General features: G+C 37.3%; 2 long non-coding RNA genes across 3 annotated transcripts in view; one reads left to right on the forward strand and one right to left on the reverse strand.

Annotated features, from left to right (window-relative positions):
• The window catches only part of LOC141577559 (uncharacterized), a 545,046-nt gene that overhangs the window by 512,189 nt on the left and 9,552 nt on the right, over window positions 1-23,305 (forward strand). Inside the window, exon 4 of one of the 2 annotated variants that reach the window (XR_012506813.1) lies at window positions 12,167-12,201. The exons of the other annotated variant lie outside the window; for it this stretch is intronic. This is a non-coding gene — a long non-coding RNA (uncharacterized LOC141577559). The remainder of the gene's footprint in view (window positions 1-12,166; window positions 12,202-23,305) is intronic. 2 annotated transcript variants of the gene reach the window in all.
• Window positions 18,564-22,731, reverse strand: LOC141577395 (uncharacterized). The gene is made up of 3 exons (XR_012506271.1): window positions 21,594-22,731; window positions 21,043-21,135; window positions 18,564-19,252 (listed from the first exon to the last, which is right to left on the reverse strand). It is a non-coding gene; the product is annotated as an uncharacterized LOC141577395 (long non-coding RNA).

The following is a 23,305-nucleotide window of genomic DNA, read 5'->3' on the forward strand; positions in this document are numbered from 1 at the left end:
TAATTTCCCTGTGCTATACAGTATAATCTTGTTTATCTACTTGTTTATTTTTGCTTTTATTTCTATTGCCTGGGTAGATAGCCCCAAGACAACATTGCTGAGATTTATGTTGGGTAATGTTTTGCCTGTTTTCTTCTAAGAGGTTTATAGTGTCTTGTCTTATGTTTCAGTCTTTAAGCCATTTTGAATTTATTTTTATGTATAGTGTGAGCATTCTAACTTCACTGATTTACATGCTGCTGTCCAGTTTTCCCAATGCCATTTGCTAAAGAGACTTGGACTTTCCTCCATTTTATGTTCTTGCCTCCTTTGTCAAAGATTAACTAACCAAAAGTCTGTGGGTTTATTTCTGGACTCTATTCTGCTGCATGGATCCACATGTCTGTTTTTGTACCAATAGCAAGCTGTTTTGATTACTGTAGCTCTGTAGTATTGTCTGAAGTCTGGGAGGGTTATTCCTCCAGCTTCATTCTTTTTCTTCAGTAATGCTTTGGCAATTCTCGGTCTTCTGTGATTCCATATAAACTTTAGGATTATTTGTTCTAATTCTGTGAAAAACATCCTGGTTAATTTGATAGAGATTACGTTAAATCTGTAGATTGCTTTGGGTAGTATGGTCATTTTAATAATATTAATTCTTCCAATCCAAGAACATGGGTTATCTTTCCATTTCTTTATGTCATCTTTAATTTCCTTAGTCAGTGCTTTGTAGTTCTCTGCATATAAGTCTTTCACTTCCTTGGTTAGATTTATTCCTAAGTATTTTATTTTTTTGGATGCAATTTTAAAAGGTATGTTTTTCTTTGCTTTTCTTTCCTGATATTTCATTGTTTGTGTAAAGAAATGCCACTGTCATTAATCATCATTCTTAAATCGAGTCCTTTTCTCTCATCCCCAGAGATAATTATAGTTATAAACTACTCATCTTTCATGTATTCACATATACTAGGGTTTCTTAATTCCATCACTATTGATATCTGTTGTTGGAGGCTGTACTGTGCATTGTAAGATATTTATCAGCATGCTTTGCCTCTGCTGCCTAGGTATCAGTTCTGAACCCCCAGAGAGACAGTCAAAGATGATGTGTGTCCAAATGTCCCCAAGGGGCAAAAGTACCCCCAGTTGAGGAGAATTACACATATGAATATACACATTTGAATCCATAGAAAAGGGATCTTAAGGGAATTTCAGTTAAACACAAACATGAAAGATATTTTATAAAAGCTCACTCAACTCCAGCCCAATTCCCTTTTAATATTCCTTACTGCATGTTAGTGCATGGAAACCTAAAACCCGTATTTCCAAGACTCATTACAGTTCAGATTCTGCAAGTTATCTACATTAAACCAAGCCAAGGCAGCAACATTTGATAGTAAAGGCAAAGAAAATATCAAGCAGATATGTAACTCCTCTGGCAAGCATGATTATAATGATATTTGGGGTGTGTGTGTGTGTGTTTATGAGTGTGAGCTGCATCAGAAATCCAAAGTCAGGAGCTTAGTCTCCTGACTATGGAGAGACATGGGGCAAAGATCTTTTGGCCCAGTTCATGGCAGACATAGCATGGCTCTGGAGTCAGCAATAATGATGGTCGTTTCTTAATTCTGTAGCATCCCAAACATCACAGAGTCAGTGACTGACTTAGTGGTCTAGTTCAGCAGTGTTGTTCAGGGAATTTTTCAAGAGATGCTTATCTGGCCTCTTCAGTGATTTTGTGAGAAGCATAATAATGAATGATAAATAACAAATCCTCCTCTCGTCACACTATCCAAGGGGCAACAGCTAACTCCAGACTCATTCTCTGCTGCCTTTTGAAACTTTAAGAAAAAAAAAAAGACATTAGTTGTACACTATGATTACAAAGAGAACAGGAGTGGGGACTACAGTGAGTAAAAGATGTTAACAAATTTTTAATGAAGGGATGTGGATGAAGCATTAGCAGATTCAGAAGGTTGTTGTCAGTTCCTGGCAGAAGACATTGCCAATGGAAAGCCCAGTGATTCATCCTGCAGAGCCCTGAGTAGACCTGGGAATCAGAGGCACTGATATTATTGGGTGAGATGATGAGTGGGAGTGAGGCCTGTGTATTACATGTAGGGCTAAGATCAGGGAAATCGGTAAAAAGCACAATATGGAACAGGTACCTGCCCCAGGTAACTTTATTATTTCATGCATCCTAGTGACTGCTTGTCCCCAACACTGCAAAATGGTACTAGAGAAGCATCAGACTCAGGGACATGTGCCACTGTAGACTGACAGAGAGCTGCCTTCCAAAAACCAGAAGTGTTAAGGGAAATCCAGCACATGGAGTGGTGGGACTTCCTGTCCTCTGATAGATAATTAAACTTCTTAGAATGCTGATAGCCAGATCTACACACTCCAGGTATGAGCTGAGCAAATCCTCCTACAGAGACACTGAATAAACCAACAGAACAGATTTTTAGATACTGATACTTTGGAGTCTGACTGCTAAATGTATGGTTGCCCAGCCTGTCCATCTGGTATTTCTATTAGGAAAATCAGTAGTTGACAGTTTTCTCCCTCCACCCAACATAGATCATCTATCAGTATTTGAGTGTCCCGAACTTAAACATGAATGATAACATAAAATATCAGATATGAGTGTGTGTGTGTGTGTATGAGTGTTGTAGTGAAGGAGGGCAGATTTGAGACTATCCAACAACATGAAAGAGAGTAAAAAATAATTAGAGGGAAAAGGAAATCCAAGAGAAAAGAGAGTGTGTGTATATACGTATGTCTGTCTGTCTATGGAGACAGAGGAATGTTATCAGTGTGTATAAACATATGATATTTAAATAAATAACACACACACACACACACATGCACAGAAGCTCTCCAAATGAGCCAGCCCAAGTTCTCCCCTTTTAGAACTTGCCTGCCTGCTTTTATGACCCATGGGCTAGCTTTGCCCCTTTAATAACCTCACGTAACAGGATGTGTGACCCACAGCAAATCTTTGAAACTCCATGGACCTCAGTTGTTTCATTAGTAAAAAGGAAGAGCTTGCACTTGATCTCTGAAGATCTTTCAAGCACTAACATTAAATTTTTTCTCTCTCTTTTGATCTCTTTTTCCCATTAATATATTTACTTGCAGGGGCACATAAACAGTAATTTTGCAAAACACTTCCTTTTTGTTTCCAAAAGACATTAATTAAACCCACATAAAGCAGCAGGTGTACAGTCATTTCTGTGCCTTTTAGTCTTCACTTGTTGAGAAAGCAAGCCTTTAGGTGAGCAATGATGCCCCCATTGGTGGGGCAGGGGTGGGGGTTTGCAGTGACTTGGCATCTTCTGGCACATTTTTGCCTTAGACTAAGTTAAGGTGCCAAGCCTAAAACAATATTCCTTTGCAAGATTTAGCATGGAAGGAATTATTGAAACCACAGGGTATAAATTAATGATTAGCTTGAGGTGCTATTAGCATATCAGGAGAAAGGACTAAATGAGCTATGATCTGAATTAAAATATGTCATCCTGGAAATTGCAAGTGATAGGATGGAGAAACAGTACTGGGTAATAGGGGAGAAGGAATGAGCTATTAGACTGAGAAGCAAGGAGACAAGCATTTAAATTAAGAGGACAGGACAATGAGACAGCGTGCGTTAACGTGCACACTCCCAGACTGAAAGACACTGTGGTTAGTCTTTGTAGACAGGAAGCGATCCATCAGCTGGGCTAGAATGCAGCTCTAAGGGGACCAGGCAAGGAAAAGGATGCAAAGTACTTTTCTGCTTGGATAAAGCAAGCAGACATAAATTCATCCCAAGCACTTCTCCCTTAAGCGACATCATTAAGTGCTGTCATGAGCAAAAGGCTCACTAATCAGAAAGTTACTGAGGGGGAAAAAAAAAAAAACAGTGTGAGGAGCTATAAAAAGCCTGATGAGTCAATGTTTGAGAAAAAATACAATGAAAAGTGAGTCATTTTGCACTGTTTTGGCAAAGGTGGGCATCAAAATACAATATTTATATTTGTAATTATATTTAAGAGGTAAGGGAGAGAGAGAGACAGGCTGAGAGAACAAGAGAGAGGAAACTAATAAAATCACATCCCCATTGGAATGAGCCGTCTGTTATAAATCTCTCCACGCTTGTGCTTACTGACAGATCACCTCATCAAGAGCTGGTTTCTTTGTTTGGGAAAGTCAGGTGTGAGTTTGCCATGTAGCATTGTTACTTTCAGCATGGTGTGCAAGCTTTGCTTCTAGAGTGTCGGTCCACCCAGTGTGTCTGGCTCGAGGAAATCTGAGTAGGGCAGAGACAGAAATATCATGAGCCTGTAGCAGCTGCACTACAAACAGGCCAGCAGAAGTGATTATAAGGTTGTTTTTTTAATATTTTGTTTGATTGAGAATAATTAATGAAACTAGGTAAGACATTAGATTAGCCCCTTTGAACACCAGGAAGCATTTTTGCCCTGCTGTCAGACACAAAGCTATAGGCATGGATAAGGAACCATTATTTAAGAACCCATAAATTTCCAGGTTCAAAGTTCAGTGACTGATTTTGGCAAGCCCTATTTAATAAACACCAACCCTAAACCCAAAAAATCAGATTTGTAATCTCAGCATCTCTGTTTCCAGATAGTTGTTTTTTTAACTGAAGTTTATTTTTGCTGTGTGCTTAAAAGTTGAGAATAACAGTTTTATGTATAGCTTTTCATTGTAAGCAAAAAGGAATGAAAGCCTTCATAAAATTATCATGTTATGATTTTTTAAAGCAAGTTCTCATCTTGTCAATAGCATTTCCAAACCTTTTTTTTTTCTTTAATTACCAGTTTCTTTTTTTTAAGTTTTATTTCTGGGGACTAGTGCTACATAGGTGAGGGGGATGCATTCTATTTCCTCACATGATAACAGTCTACTACGAAAGTCAGCATTTTACAGTGAATTAGCTGAGTGAGAAAATGCTGCAGTATCAATTTATATTACAAACCATGAGGAGGCTAAGGTGGCATTATCAGCTTTCTTACATGATAGAACAGTTCTTCACATAGAAGATGCTTGAGCTGGAATCAGAATGAGAAAGGTTTGCCAATTTGTTATCATCTGGGGCTGACATTAGCAGCTATATGGGCTTGTTAGTGGATAAGGGAACTGTTAATTTTTCTATATGGCTGGGGTTTAAGGAGTGAAGAAATGGGTCAGTGAGTGGTAGGTAAGGGTTTAACCAATATTATAATAGTTGAACAACATCAAGATAAAATACTATTACCTGCCCTGCTGAATTCACCATCAGATTAATACTATGAGTTGGAGCTTTATTGTATCATAAGACTTTGTGACTTGCTTGTTCTGCCTGATTTGATCTTGGTGATCAGTAATAATATACACTGCTGTCAAGCAAGTCAAATTTGTCATCACAGACTAGTTTCATCTATTGATTTGCTTTTTACCAATTCAGCTAATTCCACTGAATGATGCAGAAAGGGCAACAGAAGTAGATACTATTTCGTATTCAACAGAGATGTCTAGAAATGGTGTCAGTTTATAATTGGGCAAATCATAGTTCTTTCCTCCTTCCTGTTTTTAGAATTAACAAGTTTCTCAGCCTTTCAAATGCCTTCTTCATTAATTGGTGAAAATAATGATTCAGACAGATGGCTTCTTTGAGGGAAGTAGTTACTATTATATCCCTTGGGGAAGAGCCATCTGCTCCGATGTGGGTGGGGGGCTTCCAGATGTTGCCATTTCCCTATCACCTGTGGGGTCTTTGTAACCCACTATTTCAACTATGATACAGGACTCTTTAAGGAGTAACAGTGTTTACATGATCATTTCCATTAACACATGTAAAATATCTAGGTATAGCCAAGTGTATTGGATTGAGGCCAGAGCCCTTTCTCACATCTCTTCTGTCCCTTCTCTAGCTTCATATTTTAATTCAAAGTTTAAATCTTCCATTATTAAAACTATTGTAAAGGGGGGAAATCCTAATTAGAATGGGCAAAGTATCTTGATTGGGCAGATACTTTTCCAAAGAAGATATGCAAGTGGCCAATAACCACATGAAAAGTTACTCAGCATCAGTAATAATTAGGGGCATGCAAATCAAAACCACAGTGAGATACTGTCTCACACCCATAAGGATGGCTAGTGTTAAAACAAATGAACAGAAAATAACAATTGTGGGATATTGGCAAGAAACACGCAGAAAATAACGAGTGTTAGATATTGGCAAAATTATATATCCAAAAGAAATAAAAGCAGGGTCTGCGATATCTGTACACACATGTTCATAGCAGCATTGTTCACATTAGCTAAAAGGTAGAAGCAACTCAAGTGTCCCTATATGGGTGAACAGATAAACAAAATGTGGTATACATTCAATTAAATATTTAGCTTTAAAAAGGAAGGTAGTTCTGACACATGCTGTACCATGAATGAATTTTGAAAATATGCTAAGGGAGATAAGCCAATAATCAAAAGAAAAATATTGTACTATTCTAGGCACCTAGATTAATCAAATTAATAGAAAATATAATGATGGTTGCCAGAGGCTGGGAGCAGGGAAGGCTGGGAGTTATTGTTTATTGGATAGAGTTACAATTTGGGAAAATCAACAGTCCTGGAGATAGATGGTGGCAACATTTGCATGATAATGAATGTATTTAGTGCCACTGAAGTGTACCCTTAAATATTTTAAATCGCAACTTTCATGTCATGTATATTTTGACATGATCACAATAACACTGTGGAATTAGTTTGTTTTTTTCTGTTTCAAAACTAGCAGCATGTGTTCTAACTTAGAGGTTGTGCTTCACTCTTCCTTCCCAGCTTGGGGAAATTGCAGAGAAAGCCCATAGCATCTCCTCTATTTTCTTAACCTTTCATCTTTTCTCTTTCTAAGAAATTGATAACTATGTTATTCTCCAATACAAGCAACATATCTAATTCTTATACCCGTAGACTAAATTTTCCCTCCTGGATCAAGGATGGCAACATGTTATAATAGCTGAACAAGAAAACAAGACATGAGAGCAGGCTACAAAGGAAGGACACTAATGGGGTCACAATGAACCTGAGATAACAAAAGTAAGCAAAGTTCAGGGAACATAAAATTGCAGTTTAGAGTATAGTGAGAGGTCTGTGTGGATACTCAAAAGCCAGAAATCTGCACAGCCTCAGGATCAAGATGAATGGCCCAGGCAAAGCAGTCGCTGGTCAAATTCCAAAGAACTCATAGAAAATTTGCACTGTGCTAACCCTGGAAAATGAGGGACACTGTGATAGGCTTTTCCACATAACGTAAAAGATCTCATCTGTTCTGTATTCTTACGCACCATCACCAGTGGCAACCTACACTAAAGAAGGCTAATAGAATGATAGTAAAATCTCTGGCAAAGTTACTTTTTCCCTATAGTATCATGCCAGAATGAATAACTAATAATGAGAAGTAACATTTACATAGCACTTGTCATGCTTCATATAACTAAACAGTGGTGGTTATACATGGTCTGCACCAGGGTTGTAATCCTGTACTGGAAGGAAGGATCATGCCAATAACCTTGCTTTGTCTGATACTGACAAGAAAGTACTTCTGATAATAACATCAAGAAAATCAAGTGCTTTAAGATACATGTATTCAGATATCTAAAAAGTAGCAGGTAAAAATAATAAAAATCTAGAAAGAGGGTCAATTTTTAACTATTGAGTTTAAAAAAAAAAGCTACAGACATTGATACAGAATTCTTTATAAAAGGAATAATCCAAGTTAAGGAAAAAAGCAATGCAAACAATGCAACACACATGGCTTACAATAGTTAAAAAAAAAGGGAATAAACTAAAATGCTCCAATGAGGAGAGGTAATTATCATTTTAAGTATATTGTACCAACATGAAAAAGCCATAAACAGTAATGTGCGAAAATGGAAAATAAAAATGATACACTAAGATCACAACCATGTTAAAATATATAACCATAAAACTTAAAATGATCACACATACCTTTTGGTAAATTAAAATGGATGTGATTTTTCTCTTCTTTTAAACTTTATGTAATGATACAATGATAAGAAATGTATGGCTTTAAAGAGACATGAGATTAATGGCTCTTATTTGTAGTGTTTACATGACTTCAGTAATATCTTGAGAAATCTACAAGGTAAGTATTATTGCCACTAAAAAAGGAGGAGGAGAATTAGCGGTAGTATTGATAATGGTGGTGGTAGTGGTAGTAATGGTAGTAGTGGTAGTAGTAGTGGTAGAGGTAGTAATGGTAGTGATAGTGGTAGTGGAAGTAATGGTAGTAGTGATGGTAGTAGTACTGGTAGTGATAGTAGTGATGGTAGTAGTGATAGCAGTGGTAGTAATGGTAGTAATAGTAGTAGTGGTAGTGGTAGTATTAGTACTGGTAGTGGTGACAGTAGTCATGGTAGCCATGATAGTTGTGGTAGTAGTAGTACTGGCCATGGTGGTAGTCGTAACTTATGGTTAAACTGGTCACACAGTTACCAGGTAGAATATTCAGGACTTGACAGATGATTGGTCTGCCTCTGAAACTTACGGTCTTTAACGTATGCTCTCTCTGTGTTTGACCCCATGCTGACTCCGTGTAATTGTTGTGGAAAAAAGTGTTACAACTCAGTTGTGACAGCAACCTGGATCCGGGCGAGAGACCAAGTAGCACTTAGAGAGTTGGAGAACTCAGGTTTATTACGCCAGGGGGCCAGAGGAGTTAACACTTCAAGCTCTGGACCCAATCTGTAGGTTTACACAAGCCTTTTATAGGCTGCCAGTCTTACACTTTGCAACATCATATGCAAATAAAGTACAACAGAAGTCGACCAACCAGGAACAAGCTTTGTAGAAATAGACCAATCAGGAGTGAGCTCCATGCAAATAAAGTACTACAAATGGACCAATCAGAAGTTAGGGAGGTGGACCAATCAGAAGTGAGAAAAATAACCAATCAGAAGCGAGAGTAATAACCAATCAGGAGTGAAGGAAATAGCCAATCAGAAGTGAGCTCAGGGCACCAATAGAATTCTAGGTGTAAGTTAGCCGCTTTAGAGGCAAAAAGTGAGATAGAGCCTCTGGGCAAGGGAACCAGTCGTTGCTGGGAGGAGAGCAGCAGCCCTGCCTAGGGGGTCCTGCCGCTCTTTTTATGGGGCTTCCCACCTCATTCCCCTCTTTTAATGCTCTCTTTAACATCTGTAAGGAGCATCAACCTTAGAGTGGTGTCCCTTATTCATCATTGGTTCTTCCTGGTCCAGGGGCCTGTACTGAGTAATTACTAGCTATAGTCTCAGTGACTCTATTCGTGAGCTAATGAAATGGGTAATGAGACTAAGGATGCAGGGACCAAACAGCAGTGCTTGAAGGATCACAAGGAGGGGGCCTGCTAGGGGGAGGAGCCAGGAGGCCCAACTCCAGAGGTTATTCCATTGTGCCCAGGAGTTTGCTAATTCCTGGTTTTTGCGTTCAGCTTGATCTCATAATTTTTGGACCATATTTCTGACAATTCCTGATTGATTTACATAGAAACAGCATTCTTCATTTAGGAAGAGACAGAGTCCCCCCTTTTCGGCGGTGAGCAAGTCTAAACGCCTCCTGTTCTGTATGACTACTGCTGCTAGGAACCCCACCTTCCATTTCTGAGGAAGAATGATAAGTAGACATATCCTTGAATGAAAAACCCTCAAACCTTCCCATTTTTTTCCTCACCCACTCTCCTTGTAGGCCTCATTTTCTTTCTCATGGAAACATGTGTATTTCCTGATAGAATTAAAGAGCAGCCTCCAAATCTAGTCTTTTTCTGTCAGTGAAATTTTAAAAGTTCGATGGAGAAAGTGTATTCCCTCAGACTCTGCCTTTTCTTCTCAAATGATTAAAAAATTTTTTGATTTTGAAATGTTAGACTTACAAGCGGCCGAGATTCCTGTATCTATCCCATCAGCTTCTGCAAAGGTAAGTATCTGACATAGCATGGTAAAATTGTCAATACTAGCAAACCAACATTGTTATAATATTATTTATTAAACTGCAGACCATATTCAGATTTCACCAGTTTTTCCACTAATGTCCTCTTTTTGTTTCAGGATCCAGTTCTGGATCTGACATTGCACTTTTCTTTCCCTAAGTCTCTTTCAACTTGCAACAGTTCTTTAGTCTTTCCTTATTTTTTTTTTTATGATCTTGACACTTCTGAATAGTATAATTGATTAATTATATTCCAGAATGTCCTTCAATTTGAATTTTTCTGATGTTTCCTCATGATTGGTCTAAGGTTAAGAATATGTCCTTCTTCAACACTTGGTATCAAAAACAATGTCAATATATTTTACCGCTGATGCTAACTGTGATTACTTGGTTAAATAGTGTTTGCTGTGTTACTATCTTTCCATTTATAGTTAATAAATATCTTGGGGTAGATATTTTGAAAGTATGATAATATCTTGTTTCTTCTGAAAGTTTCACCTGCTACTCAGTAACCTCTGGTGGGCTTTGTCTAGAACAATAATGTCTGTGGTGTTTTCTTACTGCTGGTTTTCTACTGAAGTGTAATTGGAATCTGTAGCAAGTAAAGAGCACATACATGGCACAAGAAACAAGTTTTTTCCTTCCTCAGATCATCAATATAACCTGGAGGATGTGAAAATATATCTCTTAATATTGTCTTTTCCCTTAATCAGTACTGGATTCCATGGAAAATTCTACTTACCTTCAGTTAATAATGGTGTGTCATTGTTCTCAGTCACCTAATTTACTTTGGAACTAGAGTAGAAAGAGTGAAAAATAAGATTCCACTGTACCGTATGATGATATGAGTCTACTTCCTGCATAAATTCCAATGATAGGGGAAAACGTTGGCAGTATTCCTTTCAATATGAAAGATGTCAACAACCAAAGAAACCTCATTGACTTTATTAGGTATCCCCTAGTTTGTGCCTTTAATGAAACAGATTTGATGACATGTAAGAAAATATCTCTTCAGGTTCCATTTGTTTCAGTATCGTCTAGCCCTTCTGAGCCTAAGTTGTTTTTCAAAGGAATCATATAATAGACTGACATATCATATTTCCATAACACTAAAGGAAAAGTTTCCCTCAAGGAAAACGTGGAAAATTAAGTGACTCAAAGATCTCCCATCTTCCCATTCCATTCAGACAAGGGACTCAGAGAAGTGACTTAAGAAGCAGGCTTGGTTGTGCCTGTATGTGTATATGTGTCCAAGGACAAGTCTTCCTTTGATTTCAGTTTCTCTGAAACTAAAGACAGACAAGTGCTAAGATCTCACATTTCATGGAAAATTTAAAATACTATTTACTCAAACTGAATAGGCAGAGCGTAAATTAGACAGTTAAGTAACAGCATGGTTTTCCTGAATATACTTTTATGTATTTTATTTATGAATAATGCTACTTGTTATTCCACTTGCCTCCTTGTTGCAAATTAACTCTGACAAGTAAGACATAGGTTAAAAACATTAATCCTTATTGTGTATATATGAATAGGTTTATTTCTATCATTTGTATATTACTTGAAATATGCAGTATTTTATAGATTATATCAAGACATGAAAAGAAACACGTTCATTATTTTCTCTTATATATAGAGTATTCATAATGAATGTTTTTCAACTTTAATCGCTAGAAGTTAAGGGTTTTGTTTTTTTATTATTTTTTTACAGTTTTTAAAAATTGAATGAAAGAGTGTTTAAATTCTACAGTGCTTTAAAATTTTCAAGAGTTTCACACACATGATTTCATATAATCCCATAATAATCCCTATTTTTTTATACTCTTACTCCTATGTTGCCCCTTCCCCATTCCCTCTCCCCACTGGTAACCACTACTTTGTTTTCTATATCTGTGAATCGGCTTCTTTTTTTGTTTTGTTTTGTTTTACTCACCAAAATAAAATTAAAACTTTTTCGATTCCACATGTAAGTGATATCATACAGTATTTGTCTTTCTCTGACATGTTTCATTTAGCATAAGGCGCTCTAAACCTCTAATTTTGCAGATGGCAAAATTTCATTCTTTTTATGGCTGAGTAGTAATCCACTGTGTGTGTATCACACCTTCTTTAACCATTTATCTGTTGATGGACACTTAGGTTGCTTTCATACCTTGGCAATTGTAAATAACATGGCTGTGAACATTGGGGTGCATGTATCTTTTTGAATTTGTGTTTTTTTCAGATATATATCCAGGAGTGGGATTGCTGGATCATATGGTAAGTCTATTTTTAGTGTTTTGAGAAATCTCCATACTGATTTCCACAGTGGCTGCACCACACTACATTCCCACCAACGGTGTACAAGGGTTCCCTTTTCTTCATGTCCTCGCCAACATTTGTTATTTGTGTTCTTTCTGATGATAGACATTCAGACAGTGTGAATTGGTATCTCATTGTGGTTTTGATTTGCATTTCCATGATCATTAGCAATGTTGAGTATCTTTTCGTGTGTCTGTTGGCCATCTGCCTTTCCTCTTTGGAAAAATGGCTATTCGATTCTTCTGCTAATTTACATGTTTGTCAGTTTACCTATACCAGTACAATCTTAGGCAAAACTGAATGGCAAGTAAATTTAGTCTTTGCTTTCACTGATTTTCCTTCTTTACTAAATTCCGCATACAAAAGTGTGAATCCGTTGAAAATAGGATCTTTGTCTTAGCCATTTCTGTATTTTCATTGCTTTAATAGTACTCTCACATTATAGACATTCAGAGTACATTTTGCTGACTTCAATGGAATTGATTGAAATGGAAGGGAATTCAAGATTATCTCTGGTTAAGAATGAGAGATCTGAATATGGAGATAGAGACTCTGAAGGTTAAATTACAGCTCTGTCACTCAGAAACTATGACATAGAGACATTTAGTTTCTTGGCTGATTTTTTAAAATTTCCTTATAGAGTTGCTGTGCAGATTAACTGATGAATGGCATCCTGAATTTCCACTCCTATGATAGAACACATCTCCATAATATGAAGAGATGCCACTAGTGAGCCAAAAAATTAAAGAATTCCTGGGATATAGAAGGCAAATGAGATTAGATCAAAAGCAGAGTAAAAGAATCAGAGCCCCCATACATACAACACAAGGTGGAGCACATGTCAGCAAGAGGAAAAGAAATTTTCAGACATACCAAGTTCTAAGTAAAAAATATCCTTTTTCCTAAAAGCTCCATCTAATTTACTATCCCATGAACATTGTCTTTCTAAAGCGAGCCTCAGTTCTGACCAGAAGAAGGGCCCATGTGTAGGTATTAGGATTTGAGGGAAAAGTAAGCATAGCTGGGCTTTCTAAATAATGAAAAAGAGAACAAAAAGGTTCTACACATGAAATGATTTTACCTTCTTATTTTGGAGATTGGTGGGTGCCTAGTTTTTCTGCTACATAACATGCTAGAGCAGAACCTGTCAGTCGACATGTATGGCAAACTTAACACAAACCAGTTTAATAAGGTCTGCTGTTTATGCTCGTCCAGGGGAGGGAAATATTGGGGAAACAGGCCTACATACCTGCAGAGAAAACACCTACCAGGTATCTATTAAGCAGCCTGATTTCCCACTTAAAAACACAACAAGCCATCCCAACCACCTGCAATTTAGGGATAGAAAAAAAAACTATTTGGATAAAAGAGCTAAATATGCAAATAGAGAAACAGACCCAGGGGACATAAAATAAAAATTTAAAAAAAACTCTAGTCATATTCTTAGAAAGACGTGAATAGTCATTATCTCTAGGAAATAAGTAGTAAAGAAGCACAACAAAAATGTATTGAGAATGTAAAATAAAATTACAAAATACAACTTTATTAGGATAGGTAAACAATAGGATGGATGCAGGTATCTACCTATTTAGTAATCACAGATTTTTTTTTGGGGGGAGGAGGAAATCCTGAGTCCAAGATAATAAGACAATGGAAAATAGGAAAACATTAAGAGACGTGGAGTATTAATCCACATACTGGGAGGGCTGAAAGGAGAGAATGAAGCATTTATTAACAATGTGATGAGGGGCGGGTATAACTCAAGTGGTAGAGCACAATTTAGTTTACAAAAGGTCCTGGGTTCAATCCCAGAACCTCCTCTAAAAATGAATAAACAAATCTAACTACGTCCCCCACCAGTAAAAATAAATCAATAAAAATATATAAAAGAAATTTTAAAAAATTTTAAAACATTATGCTAGAGGAGAATTATTCTGATCTAAAACATCTTAGTAATTTTAGGCTTTCAAAATGAAAACGAGTTCGCTTCATTATAAACAGAAGGAATGTTAAATAATAGGTACCTATATATTTCACAACTCCATTGATGATGATATTACCTTCAGGAAGATGAAATTGGTTACCTACAAATGAATGCAAGCCATTGGCATAACTTCTATCAGTAATACATGACGATACAAAATAATGTTAAATTTCCATTAAAATTCTGAGAAAATTAATTCATTCTGAGAATTCTGTATCTAGCCAAACCAACAATCAGAAATTGTATATATACAGGCACACATATGTGCTCAGATAAGTGAATCCATACGTATTGTCTGTATTTGAAAAAATTGCAGAAGATCATATGGTGAACAACTGGAAAAGCAAAAGAAAGAAAAAGGCTGACCTGAAATATTACAGGAAAAAATTAGAGTTGAGTCTGGCTCATGAGACAGCAATAAATCATGGAAGGGATTACAGGAAATTTCATTTCACCTTAAAGATTAGAAAATTATCCTTCAAACAGCATATGTTTACTTACTTTTCTAAAGATAAAAGCACACTGCTTATTCTGCATTTCTATTTACATGATGCGTTAAAACTGTCTTATAAACTCGATGTCTGTATGAAACATTGCCAGCAATCTGGATTATGTATAAATTCTGTAACTGTTTCAAATTTACTTGTTAATTCTGCCTGTTTAGTTACTTCAGAACAATTAAGTTTGCAACAGTGAAACCCTACCCTCCATAAGCATTCTCCCCAACACCCCCTAAAATGTGACATTGTTCTTTCTGGAGAACAGCTCTGTCAGCATTTCACAGAGTAAGTGTTTTTCAGTCAAATCAGATGAGATCAAAGAAGTGGTTTCTTTTGAATTCAGTGAAAAGAAAAAAAATTTATAATTACAGTCAATAAAGTACCTGTTATTATGAAAAGTAAAAGCTAAAGCCATCCATGCTCCATATAAAAAGAAAAATATAAAATAATCAAAGTGAATACAAATTCCTTGTCGTAAAAAGCAGCACCCCAAATTTCATGGGAATAATTTAGGTCAAAAGTGAAAAGGAACATATGTAACATATATATGTCAGGTTTCAATTTAGGATTATATATATATAAACATTAATTTACAATTTCATAAATCTTGATTTTTTTTTGGATTCCAGCAACTATTATAGAGAAGATATTTCAAAGGAGACACCATATTGACTCCTAAATCTTCATTAGCACATTTCAATTGTCATACTTAACCTTTTAATTCTTCTCATTGGTGTCCCAAATACTATACTGGGTGATAGTTATAAATGTTGTATTATCTTTCTCATTGCTATAAAAATTATACAAAATTCATGGTTTAAAAGAATGCAAATTTATTATCCTACAGTTCTGTACATGAGAATTTCTACACGGGTGTCAGTGGGCTAAAATCAGTGTGGGAGACAAAATTTAAAAAAAAAATTAAAAATTAAAAAAAAATCAGTGTGGGAGGAAGGCTGTGTTTCTTCCTGGTGGCACTAGCAAAGAATCCATTTTCTTCTCTTTCTTAGCTTCCAGTGGCCACATACATTCCCTGGCTCTGTGCCCATTTCCTTCCTGGCCCTGCATCTCTCTACCATTCTTTTGACATCGACTCTCTCTCTGAGCCTGACCTCAGCCAGGAAAGTTTCTTTTATGGGCTGATGTGATTAGATTGGACCTCTTTAGATAATCTAATCTAGGATAATCTCCCATCTCAAGATCCTTAACCTTAATTATATCTGCAGAATCCATTTATCCATGTGAGATAACATGATTACACATTCCAGTGATAAGGATGTGGACTTATGTAGGGGGTCATTATTCTGTTTACATTACATGTTTATATTCCCATATAAAAAGTATATTCAACCCATCACAACAGTATAAAAAGTCTCAAGACTTTAAGTCTCATCTAAATCTCATTAGCCTAAAAGCCTAAAATCTCATCGTCTAAATCATCTAAATGAGACATGGGATCTTCCCTGGTAACAATCCCTGCTGGGCATCCTGTCCATCTATGGACTCATGGAACTTGAGAAGCAAGTTACCTGTTCCTAAAGCACTATGGTGAGACAGGTACATGATAACAGTTCCCAGAATTCAGGCTCAAGATAGTCAAAGATGGAAGGAGGACGAGTTACTGGTCCCAGGCAAATTCAAAGTCTAGGCAGGGAAGCTCTGTTTTAAGTGCTGGGAGTAACCCTAAGGGGCTCAGTTATCTGGGCTCGTAGCTCCGCCCTGGTCGGCAGCCTCCATTTTTAATAAATGGTGGTGCATGCTTTGCAGCTAGATAGTTGTAACGGCCTGTTTCCTGCCTGTAGAAATGGGTGGTTCCGCCAGCCTTCGTTAATTTTTTACTCTCCCTACCCCTTTCATTCCCAGCTAGCAGTGTTTCTGTTGGCTGGAATTCTGGAGACTCTTGGGGCTCTCCCATCTATGTCATGGTGTCCCCTCCATTGGACAAGATCTTTCCTAGAGTACCCAGTTTCTGTGTTTGGTTTTTGTTGGGTTGGCTGAGAGCTCATGCCGTATGGTTTCCCAAGATGCCAGTTAGATTAAAGTGACCTGTTAGAACTTAATCTCCTCCAAGAGCCATATGTGCAAAGGAACATTATGCTCTTTTGATTCTTCTGAGGTATTAGCAAGAAGGAGTGTAGCCTCATACTTGACTTTTCCTCTAGATCATGATTTCCAGGTGGTGAACCTCTCCATTATAGTGATTTTTTCCCCCACAATCTGAATAGGCTGACAACTTGCAAAATCATGCAGTAATGGGGTGTTTTTTGCTTTTTTTTTTTTAAACTCACTTTTGTGTTATTTTAACAGTTCTGCAGTCAATCTCCTTCCTCTAACATTTTACTATAAGCAGCAAGAAGAAACCAGGCTGCACCTTCAACACTCTGCTTAGACGTCTCCCCAGGAAATGTACAGCTTTGTCCTTCACCAGTTCTGCTGTCCACGTAACTGAAGGACACGGTTCTGCTGCGCATTCCACCGCTATGCAGCAACGATGTTATTTCCTCTCGTTTCCAATAACGTGTTCTTCATTTCCTTCTCAGCTTTTACCAGCTGTTCTTTTAAAGTCCATATTTTCCTAACAGTCTGTTCACAGTGATATTAGATTCTGTGAGATGATTTATGTTTTCTCAGTCCTGCTCCACGCTTCTTTCTGAGTCCTTATGAAGAATAGTTCCCATCAATATTTCGACTAACAGTTTCCCCAAAGACATCTAGTTGTTTCTTTTTTTTTTTTTATCATGATCTACAAAATTCTTCCAGTCTCTGCCTGTTGCCCAATTCCAAAGCCATTTATACATTTTTAGATATTTGTTATAGCAGCACGTCACCCCTGATACCAAATATAGATTAGTTTACTATTGGTGCTGTAACAAATAGTCCAAAGAAGTATTTTAAACAACGCAAATATATAATCTTATAGATCTGTAAGTTTGAATTGAAGAAAAAAAAAAGCCTTATTGGGCTAAAATTAAGATACCAATAGTCTGTCTTTGTATTTTGGGGGTTTTTTTTGTGTGTGTTTTGTTGTCGTCATTTTGTGTGGAGTCTCTAGGGCAGAATGTTTCCTTGCCTTTCCCAGCTTTTAATGGTAACCATATTTCTTGGCTTTTGCCCCTGTTCCTTTACTTTCAATCCAGTGATACTGCATCACTTTGACCATTCTCACAACTCCTTTTCTGATGACAGTTAGGAAAGGCTTTCTGCATTTAAGGATGTCTATGATTAGACTGGGCTCCCTGGGTATCCAGCACGGTCTCCCCATTTCAAGATCCTTAACATTAATCACACTGGCAAAGTCCCTTTTGTCATGTAAGATAACGTACTCATTGGCTGTGGAGATTATGATGCAGACAACTTTGGGAGCCATTTTTCTTCCTACTTGGCCTCATCCAAACAGACTCAGCCACTGTCCAGTGTATCCCCTTTCCTTTTCCCTTCTTTGAGTACTTTCTGTCCCACATCTGTGTGTTTTTAACCTTTTGAATGAGTGTGACCATTTGCCTCATCATTTGATCAGTGTTGCTTGCTCAAGGAGCCCTTGGTGTCTGACAGTCGATGTGGACTCAGATTATTGTAGGCCTCCTTGAAGCTTGGGTTCCCCAGAAAACAGAGTGTGAGGTGGAGCATATATTTTAGGGACTTGGTAAGAGAGGACTTTGGAGATCATCATCACTGTAGAAGAGGAATGACAAAGCAGCAGGGTTGGGCAGAGGGAAAGCTCTGGATGCAAGGTTGTCTCAAAGAACACCTCAGGTGACCAGACATTAAGGAAGGAATTTCTGAGGCCAGATGGACCCCTTAGATTAGTCTGTGTTACAGTGAGGGAACCAGGTCTTTATGCTATGGAAGCTACCAGCCAACGAACGTAGGCTGCCCACAGAGAGAGAAGTAAGGCAGTCCCTCCAACCCAGGACAGCTTCCAGGGAGGGCTGGCAGTTGAGAGCCATCAGCCAGCAACAGCCACAGCAGATGGGAAAGCAGCTCTTCAGTCTTGAAGGGGCATCTGGAAAGCGCATCACAGCATCCGCTACTCCTGCAGGTTCTGATTTCTTAACTTAGATCTGATCTTTGCTAAAATATGTGTGTTATCTGTTTCTCTGTTGATGGTGTCTGCCCAAGGCACACATTCTGCCATCACCCAAAACTGGCATAAAAACTGAACATTTGCCTGTTTGTTTATATATACCTTTTCCAACTCCATTCAGTTCCTCCTGCTGCTAAATCATTCCTTTCTCATTTGAGGCCCCAGTGTACTAGAATAAATTGGGTGGAACTAAAGAATGTAATATCTCTTTTGCACGGCTGGTTGTTTTCCACAATAATTTAACTTCCAGTTTAGTCTGTAGAATTGGATAGTGTGAAGGTGTAAAATACTGGCTTCTCTTTTACCTAAGTTACCTGCAGATGAGAACTAGAAATGAGAATTCCTGCTCCCTCCTTCAGTATTCTGTGCAGTGTGACACGGGTGGACTTGGAGTCAGAGCTGTGATAAACTTCAAGACCCACCACTTACTGGCTTTGTGACCTATGGCAAACAAAAACAAAAACAAAAACAAAAACAAAAACAAAAACCTTCACTACATTGATCTTTGGTTTCCTCATTTGCAAATTTTAAATAATATTATCCACATCAGAGTGTTGCCTATGTGCTGAACATACTGATATAAAACCTCTAGCATGGTAGGTGGTGTAAATTATTGTTCAGAATGCATTTGCTTCTTCTTTTAGCTCATTTTTAGATCTTTAATAAAATAACCTTTCATCTCTTCCCCTCACCTGCAACTTTCCACAGGCCACCATCCTCATTATGTACTTAGTATATTGTATGTCTATTATCACAAGCCTGGAAATATAGTATTTAGATAAATTGAATTCATGACATGCTGTTGTTTTATGAAGATGTAAACTCTTTTAGGCAAACTGAAATGTAGAATAAGCTTTATTCACACCTTTATAAGTGTAAATATACTTTCATTTTTAGGAACATAAATAAATTTTGTATGTAACCTGATTAGAACTTAAATTTAAGTTGGGAACACAGAAGCAATTATTTTTGGTATATCTATTTGTGGAATAGAGAGATATATAAACTTATTTGTTAATTTCAAATTTCAAAGTGTACCTGTTCTAAAGCTATGCCTATAATAATTAAATTTTTTTCTAGGATAAGTATGTCTCTGGAGCATTTTGAAAAACATATTTTCATAAACAGATGAACGCCAAAATACGTTTCCCAAGAAAATGTGCATAGAGAGAATTTGGAAGACCATTTTTAGGGCACGTGAAACAAGGGAAGTAGAAACATAAATTATCACACTGCAGCTATCAAAATTTTACATACCCGTCCATAGTATAAATACGGTTTAACAACTTTGGGCACGCACACTCTTGTGTGCCAAAGGGAATAAAATGTTCATGAGACAACATCTTATACTATATATCTACTTTTAGTTCTGCACTCTGATTTTTACTGTTTTGTTCTATCCTATCCTATTTTATTTAAAAAATTGTTGCCTCACCCCTAACTTGCTCTCATGACCCACTATTCCATCATAATCCGTAAGTAGGTCAAGTCACAGTTTGAAAAATACTGCTGTAAGGCTCCTAGGATTCCATATTAAAAAGTAATGCTTGGAGGTTTAGGTAAAAATACATCCAGAAGTTTCTGTGAAAGAAAGAATTAGATAGATCTTGGTTGCGTTCAGTTTATAATTCCTAAAAAACATGGGGGAAAAGTAGAAACCATCACCATTAAACAGAAGTCAATCAGACAGTCCATTGACATGTCTGTCTGTCTATCTATATGGAGAGAATTATATTTACCAAGTTTGAGAAAATTCTGAAAGCATTTTAGGATATGGTGTATTAAAAAAACCCAAGGGATACATATTTCTGAAGTAGAAGGTCATCTGAGTTGAGTTGCTGAGCTATTTTGTTAGCATATATTTATTTTGAGGGCTTAAATTATCTTCTCAGGCTTAGAAAGAATTAAAAGACATGTATGAATTAAAACCAATTTATTTGTACCAGTAGTTTCTTAATTTTATGTTTCAAAACACAGCAGTTTCATTCCCTTGCTTCATAACAGAAGGAATGAAAGGTGTGTAAGAGGCAGCGTCAGCATTCCTCTTGCTGCCGGGCATCAGGACATCGGTGTGTCACAGAACTGCTGATGGCATTTCTAGCTCACACCTGAAAGAGGTTGCAGATATGGGTCCTTGGGAAGTGACTTTATATAACCCAGTGCAGGGACACTGCTAGTGTCATAATTAAATCTCAAGCCATAAGATTAAAAACAAGGCTAATACCACTCACCTTTCACGTGTCTTCCTCTCCGTTAGACTCCAGGTGTAAGCAGCACGTTAACTAAGGCTCAACTGTGTTACTTCTGTGTTCTAACACCGTGTTCTATTTTAAGCAGAAATGTACAATGTATTTTTTTCTAAATTAATATGCACACTTAGAAAGGGCTAGCACATCAATGGATATATAATTCAGATCAATAATTACATAAATATTCCAAATGGAGAGAGTTTTATCATTTCTGGAATGACCATTTAAAATGCTCAGTAATTAATGACTATTTGTAGGTGCAAGTTCCAAGCAGAGCCGTCACTCAGAGTTACCCATTTCTCTCAGAGCATCCACTTGTGTTTTGCCCCCTGTAAACTGTTACTAGAAAAGTTACTTAATAGATTATATTTACCTCAGTTGTGAGGGATTGATGCCATGTTAATGTTTGCTCCACCTTTTAGAGGTTTATAGATTTAAAAAAAAGTATATCCGAATACAGCAACTTTAAATATGCATACTTTGTCTCTATTATTACTGTGGCATGTTCACTCACTATGAGTTTGCAATCCTACCTCTTGCAATATATCATGGTCCATTCTAAGTAGTAGTAGTTCTTCTTCTTCCTCTCCTTCCTCCCCTTCCTCTCCCTTCTCTTCTTCTTCATCATCATCATCATCAAGCATCTGCATAACAGCCCTAGAAGGTCAGCACTGTGATTATTAGTCACCTGTCCGATGTCATATGGCAATTAAACAGCCAAGCCTGATGCAGCGTGTGGCAGTTTTTACCAGCAGGCAGTCTTAGACATAAATCGGCATCAGTTTTAGCAGCTGAACATTCCTAGCTCTGACATGTCAGTCTGTGGAATTCATCCTTTCTCAGAAACACAGACACCAACGAAAAAATAATTATAACTTTTTTTGTATGTTGTGGCTTAGACAATCAAAACCACTGTTGGTTAAGGATATCAGTGGCCCAGTTTTTATCAAAGGTGAGTCTTTCAGGGCTTGAGATAACTCTTTAGGAGTATCTGAGTCCATGCAAGTAATGAAGATAAATATTTGTAGTGAGTGACCCATTTGCTGAATAACAAGATATGAGTGTGGACATATCCAGATTTTACCACATACAGGCTGGGAATGTGGTGCATTTGATCGTGCCCTGTCCTGGCCACAGCTGGTGGAATTATAGCAAGTTATTTTTTCCCCTCTTCACTATTCATCTACTACTCCAAACACTCCACTTTTCTAATTTTTCTAAGGAAAATAATGTGGCTGAAGTTATTCTGCAGGATCCTTGTGAAGCCGTTCACAACTCCATGAATTCTCTTCCAAGAGGTAACAAAATTCCCAAGGAATGTGGTTCATCTGGTTGCTAGGAACAGTCATCATTCTCATGGTACATGCAACAAAACGTATGGCAGAAAATACTTTAAACCAGGAACTCCAAAAATAAGAGCCTGGTCAAATAAAAGCCTGAAACGTGTTGCATGCTAAAACTCCTTTTGAGTAATAATAATATTCAAAGATTCTAAAAACTCCTGCAATCAATATAACTAATTAATTCAGCAAATCTGGAAATATTTGATTATAAAATCTCCCTCTATGTTTGGTAATAGCTCAATTAATATCGTATACATATTACTTAAAACTAGAAATGTAATCATTAATGTTTGAAGCATCTGTGATTTTTAGTAAGTTTAACATCCTTGTTAAGTAAAGATTTTCTCACAGTTACTTGATTGTGATGATTAAACAGGAGCACCTCTGCAAAGTGCTTGACAGGAAGTCCTTCATGCCAAAGCGGGTGGCCTACAGATACTATTTTGGACCTGAAGTCAGATGGCTTGATGTCATCATCTTCTCTAATTACTAGGTGTACTAACTTAGGGTTTGGAATATAGCATCATTAAGGGTAAGTTTCCTTTTCTGAAACTGTGGTTATTAACAGCACCTATCTCAGACAATTATTGTGAATATCTAATGATATTATTCATGGAAAGCACTGAGAAGTTTGCCAGCACAAAGTACATGTTCAATTAATGTTAGCTATCCTAATTGTTCTTTCCTTGCCCCTACCTCTTTCCTCCTCCTTCCAGGGCGGTTCCAGCGGTGCAGTATGCAGATGTGTACCCCAAAGAAGGAGAATAACATTTAATCTTACCTGCTTTCTTTCACATTTTACATCCAATTCTGTCAGCTCCCCTTTCAGAATACGTCCAGAACCTGAGCATCCTGGTTCAGTAGGGTTATTGCGATGACCTTGTGACTGTTGTCCACGCCCC

The sequence above is a fragment of the Camelus bactrianus genome, chromosome 4, assembly GCF_048773025.1.
Source record: "Camelus bactrianus isolate YW-2024 breed Bactrian camel chromosome 4, ASM4877302v1, whole genome shotgun sequence".
NCBI classification, from domain to species: domain Eukaryota; kingdom Metazoa; phylum Chordata; class Mammalia; order Artiodactyla; family Camelidae; genus Camelus; species Camelus bactrianus.